The sequence below is a fragment of the Myxine glutinosa genome, chromosome 10, assembly GCF_964187855.1.
Source record: "Myxine glutinosa chromosome 10, kmMyxGlut1.1, whole genome shotgun sequence".
In the NCBI taxonomy this organism is placed as follows: Eukaryota; Metazoa; Chordata; class Myxini; order Myxiniformes; family Myxinidae; genus Myxine; species Myxine glutinosa.
The window spans coordinates 134978835-134991730 of record NC_136270.1 but is presented as its reverse complement, the minus strand read 5'-3'; positions in this window follow the sequence as shown (position 1 = coordinate 134991730).

Here is a 12896-nt window from a genome sequence, read left to right as displayed (position 1 = left end):
GTGTGATGAAAAGTGTGTGATGAAAAGTGTGTGATGAAAAGTGTGTGATGGAAAGTGGATGATGAAAAAGTGTATGATGGAAAGTGTGTGATGGAAAGTGTGTGATGGAAAGTGTGTGATGGAAAGTGTATGATGAAAAGTGTATGATGAAAAGTGTGTGATGGAAAGTGTATGATGGAAAGTGTATGATGAAAAGTGTATGATGAAAAGTGTGTGATGAAAAGTGTGTGATGAAAAGTGTATGATGAAAAGTGTGTGATGGAAAGTGTATGATGAAAAGTGGATGATGAAAAGTGTGTGATGAAAAGTGTGTGATGAAAAGTGTGTGATGGAAAGTGTGTGATGAAAAGTGTGTGATGGAAAGTGTGTGATGAAAAGTGTATGATGGAAAGTGTGTGATGAAAAGTGTATGATGAAAAGTGTGTGATGAAAAGTGTGTGATGAAAAGTGTGTGATGGAAAGTGGATGATGAAAAGTGGATGATGGAAAGTGTGTGATGGAAAGTGTATGATGGAAAGTGTATGATGGAAAGTGTATGATGAAAAGTGTGTGATGAAAAGTGGATGATGGAAAGTGTATGATGAAAAGTGTATGATGAAAAGTGTATGATGAAAAGTGTGTGATGGAAAGTGTGTGATGGAAAAGTGTATGATGAAAAGTGTATGATGAAAAGTGTATGATGAAAAGTGTATGATGAAAAGTGTGTGATGAAAGTGTGTGATGGAAAGTGTATGATGAAAAGTGTGTGATGGAAAGTGTATGATGAAAAGTGTGTGATGAAAAGTGTGTGATGAAAAGTGTGTGATGAAAAGTGTGTGATGAAAAGTGTATGATGAAAAGTGTATGATGAAAAGTGTATGATGAAAAGTGTGTGATGAAAAGTGTGTGATGAAAAGTGTGTGATGAAAAGTGTATGATGAAAAGTGTGTGATGAAAAGTGTATGATGAAAAGTGTGTGATGAAAAGTGTGTGATGAAAAGTGTGTGATGAAAAGTGTATGATGAAAAGTGTATGATGAAAAGTGTATGATGAAAAGTGTGTGATGAAAAGTGTGTGATGGAAAGTGTGTGATGGAAAGTGTGTGATGAAAAGTGTGTGATGAAAAGTGTGTGATGAAAAGTGTGTGATGAAAAGTGTGTGATGGAAAGTGTATGATGAAAAGTGTATGATGAAAAGTGTATGATGAAAAGTGTGTGATGAAAAGTGTGTGATGAAAAGTGTGTGATGAAAAGTGTGTGATGAATAGTGTGTGATGAAAAGTGTGTGATGAAAAGTGTATGATGAAAAGTGTGTGATGGAAAGTGTATGATGAAAAGTGTGTGATGAAAAGTGTGTGATGGAAAGTGTATGATGAAAAGTGTGTGATGAAAAGTGTGTGATGAAAAGTGTGTGATGAAAAGTGTGTGATGGAAAGTGTATGATGAAAAGTGGATGATGAAAAGTGTATGATGAAAAGTGTGTGATGAAAAGTGTGTGATGAAAAGTGTGTGATGAAAAGTGTGTGATGGAAAGTGTATGATGAAAAGTGTGTGATGGAAAGTGTTGATGAAAAGTGGATGATGAAAAGTGTATGATGAAAAGTGTGTGATGAAAAGTGTGTGATGAAAAGTGTATGATGAAAAGTGTGTGATGAAAAGTGTGTGATGAAAAGTGTGTGATGAAAAGTGTGTGATGAAAAGTGTGTGATGAAAAGTGTATGATGAAAAGTGTGTGATGGAAAGTGTATGATGAAAAGTGTGTGATGAAAAGTGTGTGATGGAAAGTGTAGTGATGAAAAGTGTGTGATGAAAAGTGTGTGATGAAAAGTCGTGATGATCTAGTGTGATGAAGTCTTGAGAAAAGTGTGTGAGTGATAAAGTGTGTGATGAAAAGTGTGATGAAAAGTGATCATCTAGTGATATGAAGTCTAGTCATCATCCCCTATATATCATCCCCTATATGATCATCCCGTGTATGATGCATAGTCCCTATGATCATCCCTATATAGTCATCCCCTAGATATCATCCCCTATACATCATTCCCTATATATCAGTCCCCTATATAGTCATCCCCTATATATCATTCCCTATTCATCATCCCCTATACATCATTCCCTATACATCATTCCCTATACATCATCCCCTATTCATCATCCCCTATACATCATTCCCTATACATCATTCCCTATACATCATTCCCTATACATCATTCCCTATACATCATCCCCTATACATCATTCCCTATACATCATTCCCTATACATCATCCCCTATTCATCATCCCCTATACATCATTCCCTATACATCATCCCCTATATATCATCCCCTATACATCATCCCCTATATATCATTCCCTATTCATCATCCCCTATACATCATTCCCTATACATCATTCCCTATACATCATCCCCTATACATCATCCCCTATACATCATTCCCTATACATCATTCCCTATACATCATTCCCTATACATCATTCCCTATACATCATCCCCTATACATCATTCCCTATACATCATTCCCTATACATCATCCCCTATTCATCATCCCCTATACATCATTCCCTATATATCATTCCCTATACATCATCCCCTATTCATCATCCCCTATACATCATTCCCTATACATCATTCCCTATACATCATTCCCTATACATCATCCCCTATACATCATTCCCTATACATCATTCCCTATCCATCATCCCCTATACATCATCCCTATATTCATCCCTATACATCATCCCCTATATATCATCCCCTATATATCATCCCCTATATATCATCCCCTATATATCATTCCCTATTCATCATCCCCTATTCATCATTCCCTATATATCATTCCCTATACATCAGTCCCTATACATCATTCCCTATATATCATTCCCTATATATCATTCCCTATACATCATCCCCTATATATCATTCCCTATACATCATTCCCTATACATCATCCCCTATACATCATCCCCTATATATCATCCCCTATATATCATCCCCTATATATCATCCCCTATACATCATCCCCTATACATCATCCCCTATATATCATCCCCTATATATCATCCCCTATATATCATCCCCTATATATCATCCCCTATATATCATTCCCTATACATCATCCCCTATACATCATCCCCTATACATCATCCCCTATACATCATTCCCTATACATCATTCCCTATACATCATCCCCTATATATCATCCCCTATTCATCATCCCCTATACATCATCCCCTATATATCATCCCCTATATATCATCCCCTATATATCATCCCCTATATATCATTCCCTATACATCATCCCCTATACATCATCCCCTCTACATCATTCCCTATTCATCATCCCCTATACATCATTCCCTATACATCATTCCCTATACATCATCCCCTATTCATCATCCCCTATACATCATTCCCTATACATCATTCCCTATACATCATTCCCTATACATCATCCCCTATACATCATCCCCTATTCATCATCCCCTATACATCATTCCCTATACATCATTCCCTATACATCATCCCCTATATATCATCCCCTATACATCATCCCCTATACATCATCCCCTATATATCATCCCCTATATATCATCCCCTATATATCATCCCCTATATATCATTCCCTATACATCATCCCCTATTCATCATCCCCTATACATCATCCCCTATACATCATTCCCTATACATCATTCCCTATACATCATCCCCTTATATATCATCCCCTATTCATCATCCCCTATACATCATCCCCTATATATCATCCCCTATATATCATCCCCTATATATCATCCCCTATATATCATTCCCTATAAATCATCCCCTATTTATCATCCCCTATATATCATCCCCTATATATCATCCCCTATATATCATCCCCTATATATCATCCCCTATACATCATCCCCTATACAGCATTCCCTATACATCATCCCCTATTCATCATCCCCTATATATCATTCCCTATACATCATCCCCTATTCATCATCCCCTATATATCATCCCCTATATATCATCCCCTATACATCATCCCCTATATATCATCCCCTATATATCATCCCCTATATATCATCCCCTATACATCATTCCCTATATATCATCCCCTATATATCATCCCCTATATATCATCCCCTATATATCATCCCCTATACATCATCCCCTATATATCATCCCCTATATATCATCCCCTATATATCATCCCCTATACATCATTCCCTATTCATCATCCCCTATACATCATTCCCTATACATCATTCCCTATACATCATCCCCTATTCATCATCCCCTATACATCATTCCCTATACATCATTCCCTATACATCATTCCCTATACATCATCCCCTATATATCATTCCCTATACATCATTCCCTATACATCATCCCCTATATATCATTCCCTATTCATCATCCCCTATACATCATTCCCTATACATCATTCCCTATACATCATTCCCTATTCATCATCCCCTATACATCATTCCCTATACATCATTCCCTATACATCATCCCCTATTCATCATTCCCTATACATCATTCCCTATACATCATCCCCTATATATCATCCCCTATACATCATCCCCTATACATCATTCCCTATTCATCATCCCCTATACATCATTCCCTATACATCATTCCCTATACATCATCCCCTATTCATCATCCCCTATACATCATTCCCTATACATCATCCCCTATACATCATCCCCTATTCATCATCCCCTATACATCATTCCCTATACATCATTCCCTATACATCATCCCCTATATATCATCCCCTATTCATCATCCCCTATACATCATCCCCTATATATCATCCCCTATATATCATCCCCTATATATCATTCCCTATACATCATCCCCTATTCATCATCCCCTATACATCATCCCCTATACATCATTCCCTATACATCATTCCCTATACATCATCCCCTATATATCATCCCCTATTCATCATCCCCTATACATCATCCCCTATATATCATCCCCTATATATCATCCCCTATATATCATCCCCTATATATCATCCCCTATATATCATTCCCTATACATCATCCCCTAGTCATCATCCCCTATATATCATCCCCTATACATCATTCCCTATACATCATCCCCTATACATCATTCCCTATACATCATCCCCTATTCATCATCCCCTATACATCATTCCCTATACATCATCCCCTATACATCATCCCCTATTCATCATCCCCTATACATCATCCCCTATACATCATCCCCTATACATCATCCCCTATTCATCATCCCCTATATATCATCCCCTATACATCATCCCCTATATATCATCCCCTATACATCATCCCCTATACATCATCCCCTATACATCATCCCCTATATATCATCCCCTATATATCATTCCCTATTCATCATCCCCTATACATCATTCCCTATACATCATTCCCTATACATCATCCCCTATTCATCATCCCCTATTCATCATCCCCTATACATCATTCCCTATACATCATTCCCTATACATCATTCCCTATACATCATTCCCTATACATCATCCCCTATACATCATTCCCTATACATCATTCCCTATACATCATCCCCTATTCATCATCCCCTATACATCATTCCCTATACATCATCCCCTATATATCATCCCCTATACATCATCCCCTATATATCATTCCCTATTCATCATCCCCTATACATCATTCCCTATACATCATTCCCTATACATCATCCCCTATACATCATCCCCTATACATCATTCCCTATACCTCATTCCCTATACATCATTCCCTATACATCATTCCCTATACATCATCCCCTATACATCATTCCCTATACATCATTCCCTATACATCATCCCCTATTCATCATCCCCTATACATCATTCCCTATATATCATTCCCTATACATCATTCCCTATTCATCATCCCCTATACATCATTCCCTATATATCATCCCCTATACATCATCCCCTATATATCATCCCCTATATATCATCCCCTATATATCATCCCCTATATATCATTCCCTATTCATCATCCCCTATTTATCATTCCCTATATATCATTCCCTATACATCATTCCCTATACATCATTCCCTATATATCATTCCCTATATATCATTCCCTATATATCATCCCCTATATATCATTCCCTATACATCATTCCCTATACATCATCCCCTATACATCATCCCCTATATATCATCCCCTATATATCATCCCCTATATATCATCCCCTATACATCATCCCCTATATATCATCCCCTATATATCATCCCCTATATATCATCCCCTATATATCATCCCCTATATATCATTCCCTATACATCATCCCCTATACATCATCCCCTATACATCATCCCCTATACATCATTCCCTATACATCATTCCCTATACATCATCCCCTATATATCATCCCCTATTCATCATCCCCTATACATCATCCCCTATATATCATCCCCTATATATCATCCCCTATATATCATCCCCTATATATCATTCCCTATACATCATCCCCTATACATCATCCCCTATACATCATTCCCTATTCATCATCCCCTATACATCATTCCCTATACATCATTCCCTATACATCATCCCCTATTCATCATCCCCTATACATCATTCCCTATACATCATTCCCTATACATCATCCCCTATACATCATCCCCTATTCATCATCCCCTATACATCATTCCCTATACATCATTCCCTATACATCATCCCCTATATATCATCCCCTATACATCATCCCCTATATATCATCCCCTATATATCATCCCCTATATATCATCCCCTATATATCAGTCCCTATACATCATCCCCTATACATCATCCCCTATACATCATCCCCTATACATCATTCCCTATACATCATTCCCTATACATCATCCCCTATATATCATCCCCTATTCATCATCCCCTATACATCATCCCCTATATATCATCCCCTATATATCATCCCCTATATATCATCCCCTATATATCATTCCCTATACATCATCCCCTATTCATCATCCCCTATTATATCATCCCCTATATATCATCCCCTATATATCATCCCCTATATATCATCCCCTATACATCATCCCCTATACATCATTCCCTATACATCATCCCCTATTCATCATCCCCTATATATCATTCCCTATACATCATCCCCTATTCATCATCCCCTATATATCATCCCCTATATATCATCCCCTATACATCATCCCCTATATATCATCCCCTATATATCATCCCCTATATATCATCCCCTATACATCATTCCCTATATATCATCCCCTATATATCATCCCCTATATATCATCCCCTATATATCATCCCCTATACATCATCCCCTATATATCATCCCCTATATATCATCCCCTATATATCATCCCCTATACATCATTCCCTATTCATCATCCCCTATACATCATTCCCTATACATCATTCCCTATACATCATCCCCTATTCATCATCCCCTATACATCATTCCCTATACATCATTCCCTATACATCATTCCCTATACATCATCCCCTATACATCATTCCCTATTCATCATCCCCTATACATCATTCCCTATACATCATTCCCTATACATCATCCCCTATTCATCATCCCCTATACATCATTCCCTATACATCATCCCCTATACATCATCCCCTATTCATCATCCCCTATACATCATTCCCTATACATCATTCCCTATACATCATCCCCTATATATCATCCCCTATTCATCATCCCCTATACATCATCCCCTATATATCATCCCCTATATATCATCCCCTATATATCATTCCCTATACATCATCCCCTATTCATCATCCCCTATACATCATCCCCTATACATCATTCCCTATACATCATTCCCTATACATCATCCCCTATATATCATCCCCTAGTCATCATCCCCTATACATCAGCCCCTATATACTACCACATCTAATCACCCCCATCAACCCCACCCACATACACTCACACACACCCCCCCCCCCCTTCTTCTGCTTCCCCTCTCTCACACCCACTAGCATAACCTCCATTACACCCTATCTCACCCCCCAAAACCACCCCATCCTCCACCCCTATCCACCCCCCAAAACCACCACCCCAAACCACCACCCCTAACCACCACCCCAAAACCACCACCCCAAATCCACCACCCCAAACCACCACCCAAACCCACCCCCCCAAAACCACCCCCCAATACCACCCCCAAAACCACCACCCCAAAACCACCACCCCAAAACCACCCCCCCAAAACCACCACCCCAAACCCACCACCCTTACCAACCCCATACCACCCCAATACCACCATCCACCAATACCACCACCCCATACCACCACCCCTAACCACCACCACTCCACAACCCATACCACCACCCCAAAACCTCCACCCCATACCCACCACCCCAAACCACCTCCCCTAACCACCACCCCTAACCACCACCCCAAATCCACCTCCCCTAAACCACCACCCCAAAACCACCACCCAATCCACCACCCCAATCACCACCTCCACTAACCACCACCCCATACCCACCACCCCAATACCACCACCCTAAACCTCCCCCACATACCACCACCCTACCCACAACCCTCATCACACCCAATACCTCCCCCCCATACCATCCACCCAATTCACCCCCCCTTCCACACCATCCACACCCCTACCCACCCACACCTCACCAACCACCCTCATACCATCACAACCCATCACCCCTTTCATCCCACACAATCATCACACCCTTTCATCATACACTTCCCTCACCACACCTTCATCACCACTTTCATCACACTTCCCCACCACATCACCACCCCTTATCATCATACACTTTCCTCACACACTTTCATCACACACTTTCATCACACACTTTCATCACCCCACTTTCATCATCCACATTCATCCACACTTTCCATCACACCCATTTCAACCACCACTTTTCATCACACACTATTCATCACCACTATTCATCACCCCATTCCTCATCCCCTATTCATCACACACTTTTCATCAACCCTTTCCATCATACACTTTCATCAACACTTTTCATCATACACTTTCATCATACACTTTCATCATACACTTTCCATCACACACTTTTCATCACACACTTTTCATCACACACTTTTCATCACACACTTTTCATCATCACTTTTCATCACACACTTTTCATCATACACTTTCCATCATACACTTTCCATCATACACTTTTCATCATCCACTTTTCATCATACACTTTTCATCATACACTTTCCATCATACACTTTCCATCATACACTTTCATCATCCACTTTTCATCATACACTTCCATCATACACTTTCCATCATACACTTTTCATCATCCACTTTCCATCATACACTTTTCATCATACACTTTTCATCATACACTTTCCATCACACACTTTTCATCACACACTTTTCATCACACACTTTCATCACACACTTTCATCATACACTTTTCATCATCCACTTTTCATCACACACTTTCATCATACACTTTCCATCATACACTTTCCATCATACACTTTTCATCATACACTTTTCATCATACACTTTTCATCATACACTTTCCATCACACACTTTTCATCACACACTTTTCATCACACACTTTTCATCACACACTTTTCATCACACACTTTTCATCATACACTTTTCATCACACACTTTTCATCACACACTTTTCATCACACACTTTTCATCATACACTTTTCATCATACACTTTCCATCATACACTTTCCATCACACACTTTTCATCACACACACTTTCCATCACACACTTTCCATCACACACTTTCCATCATACACTTTCCATCATACACTTTCCATCACACACTTTCCATCACCCACTTTTCATCATCCACTTTCCATCACACACTTTTCATCACACACTTTTCATCACACACTTTCATCACACACTTTTCATCATACACTTTTCATCACACACTTTCCATCATACACTTTTCATCATCCACTTTCCATCATACACTTTCCATCACACACTTTCCATCATACACTTTCATCATCCACTTTTCATCATACACTTTCCATCATACACTTTCCATCATACACTTTTCATCATACACTTTCCATCATACACTTTCCATCATACACTTTCCATCTTACACTTTCCATCATACACTTTTCATCATACACTTTTCATCATACACTTTCCATCATACACTTTCCATCATACACTTTTCATCATCCACTTTCCATCACACACTTTTCATCATACACTTTTCATCACACACTTTTCATCATACACTTTCCATCATACACTTTTCATCATCCACTTTTCATCATACACTTTCCATCATACACTTTCCATCATACACTTTTCATCATACACTTTCCATCATACACTTTCCATCATACACTTTCCATCATACACTTTCCATCATACACTTTTCATCATCCACTTTTCATCATCCACTTTTCATCATACACTTTCCATCATACACTTTCCATCATACACTTTTCATCATCCACTTTCCATCACACACTTTTCATCACACACTTTTCATCATACACTTTTCATCATACACTTTTCATCATACACTTTTCATCACACACTTTCATCATACACTTTTCATCACACACTTTTCATCATCCACTTTTCATCATACACTTTTCATCATACACTTTTCATCATACACTTTTCATCATCCACTTTTCATCATACACTTTTCATCATACACTTTCCATCATACACTTTTCATCATCCACTTTTCATCATACACTTTCCATCATACACTTTTCATCATACACTTTCCATCATACACTTTTCATCACACACTTTTCATCATCCACTTTTCATCATACACTTTCCATCACACACTTTTCATCACACACTTTTCATCACACACTTTTCATCACACACTTTTCATCACACACTTTTCATCATACACTTTTCATCATCCACTTTTCATCACACACTTTTCATCATACACTTTCCATCATACACTTTCCATCATACACTTTTCATCATACACTTTTCATCATCCACTTTTCATCATACACTTTCCATCACACACTTTTCATCACACACTTTTCATCACACACTTTTCATCATACACTTTTCATCATCCACTTTTCATCACACACTTTTCATCATACACTTTCCATCATACACTTTCCATCATACACTTTTCATCATCCACTTTTCATCATACACTTTTCATCATACACTTTCCATCATACACTTTTCATCATCCACTTTTCATCATACACTTTCCATCATACACTTTCCATCATACACTTTTCATCATCCACTTTCCATCATACACTTTTCATCATACACTTTTCATCACACACTTTTCATCATACACTTTCCATCAGACACTTTCCATCATCCACTTTTCATCATACACTTTCCATCATACACTTTCCATCATACACTTTTCATCATCCACTTTCCATCATACACTTTCCATCATACACTTTCCATCATACACTTTTCATCATCCACTTTCCATCACACACTTTTCATCATACACTTTCCATCATACACTTTCCATCACACACTTTTCATCATACACTTTCCATCATACACTTTCCATCATACACTTTCCATCAGACACTTTTCATCATCCACTTTTCATCATACACTTTCCATCATACACTTTCCATCATACACTTTTCATCATCCACTTTCCATCATACACTTTTCATCACACACTTTTCATCACACACTTTTCATCACACACTTTTCATCATACACTTTTCATCACACACTTTTCATCACACACTTTTCATCACACACTTTTCATCACACACTTTCCATCATACACTTTTCATCACACACTTTTCATCACACACTTTTCATCACACACTTTTCATCATACACTTTTCATCACACACTTTTCATCACACACTTTTCATCATCCACTTTTCATCATACACTTTCCATCACACACTTTTCATCATCCACTTTTCATCATACACTTTCCATCATACACTTTTCATCATACACTTTTCATCACACACTTTTCATCACACACTTTTCATCACACACTTTTCATCACACACTTTTCATCACCCACTTTTCATCAAACACTTTCCATCACACACTTTTCATCACACACTTTTCATCACACACTTTTCATCACACACTTTTCATCATACACTTTTCATCATCCACTTTTCATCACACACTTTTCATCATACACTTTCCATCATACACTTTCCATCATACACTTTTCATCATACACTTTTCATCATCCACTTTTCATCATACACTTTCCATCACACACTTTTCATCACACACTTTTCATCACACACTTTTCATCACACACTTTTCATCATACACTTTTCATCATACACTTTTCATCACACACTTTTCATCATACACTTTCCATCATACACTTTCCATCATACACTTTTCATCATCCACTTTTCATCATACACTTTTCATCATACACTTTCCATCATACACTTTCCATCATACACTTTCCATCATACACTTTTCATCATCCACTTTTCATCATACACTTTCCATCATACACTTTCCATCATACACTTTTCATCATCCACTTTCCATCATACGCTTTTCATCATACACTTTTCATCATACACTTTCCATCACACACTTTTCATCACACACTTTTCATCACACACTTTTCATCACACACTTTTCATCATACACTTTTCATCATCCACTTTTCATCACACACTTTTCATCATACACTTTCCATCATACACTTTCCATCATACACTTTTCATCATACACTTTTCATCATACACTTTTCATCATACACTTTCCATCACACACTTTTCATCACACACTTTTCATCACACACTTTTCATCACACACTTTTCATCACACACTTTTCATCATACACTTTTCATCATACACTTTTCATCACACACTTTTCATCACACACTTTTCATCACACACTTTTCATCATACACTTTTCATCATACACTTTCCATCATACACTTTCCA